The sequence below is a fragment of the Cynoglossus semilaevis genome, chromosome W (genome assembly GCF_000523025.1).
Source record: "Cynoglossus semilaevis isolate Cse_v1.0 chromosome W, Cse_v1.0, whole genome shotgun sequence".
Classification (NCBI taxonomy): Eukaryota; Metazoa; Chordata; class Actinopteri; order Pleuronectiformes; family Cynoglossidae; genus Cynoglossus; species Cynoglossus semilaevis.
This window is the reverse complement of record NC_024327.1, coordinates 4,827,981-4,829,108: the sequence shown is the minus strand read 5'-3', so window position 1 is coordinate 4,829,108 and position 1,128 is coordinate 4,827,981.

Sequence of the window (1,128 nt, the reverse complement as noted above, 5' to 3'; positions counted from 1 at the left end):
GATTAGTTCACAGCGAAAGATTAGTTCACAGTGAAAGATTAGTTCACAGAGAGTGATTAGTTCACAGCGAAAGATTAGTTCACAGTGAAAGATTAGTTCACAGAGAATGATGTTTATAATGTAATAGGTGTAATTTTTATATATTATATATTAATATTATTTTTCTATATATTTTTTAAGAAGTGAAAATACGGTATTGTGACTTTAACCTCACATGTTAAACACATTTATCATAGATATAAGAACTGTAATTTGTAAAATATAAATACATATAAATAGATGTTTATTTCTTTAACAGAATTAAATATAATGTTCTGTAAGTTGGTAAGAGGTTAAATTTCTCTTTATCTCTTTTTCATGTCATAATCCTCTCTTCAATCTTTTTTAAGTCTTAAACATAAAAACATTCCGACCTTTGATCTCAGAGCCATTACAACACAGCAACATGTTGAAATTAAAAATAACTTAAAAAATGACCCCACTGATGTAATTCTGTCTTTTTTTTAGCAATACAGCTGTTTTAGGTCAGATGTTGATGTACAGTATATATTTGTTTAACAACTGAGTCTAAAATTAGCAACAGTGATGGAGGAATGACTGCAAAGGACTAACAATAGCATGCGGCAGGTTACGGCCTCCTGTTCTTATCATCCTCAGTGTGTACTACCAGAGCCATAAAAAGCTCTGACCTGTGGACACTGGGGTAACAGTGACCTTCTGTCTAATTCTATGTAAATAGAAATGGTGACACTGACCCAAGACATGCTGTATGATTCAATACAGACAAATTTGGAAAATATATTTTTATGTAATAATGTTTCTTCTGTATATTGTACATACAGTTCACATGTCTATGTGTAAATGCATTCGAGTTTGACCCCCAATATTGACGTTTATGTTTGATGATGTCATGTAGTTAATGGGATCTAGGAGTCAATAGAAATCTGCATGTGTAGAGGTCAAAGGGTTAACGTGTGCTTAGTGTCAAACGTCAAATGTGATGGACATTCATAATATGTTAGCTTGGGACTACGTCAAGAAATAATTGTTCCTTAATCCAGTCTAATGTCGCCTCAAAAACAAATGGTTGGTGCAAAAAAAGTATATATATATATATATATATATATA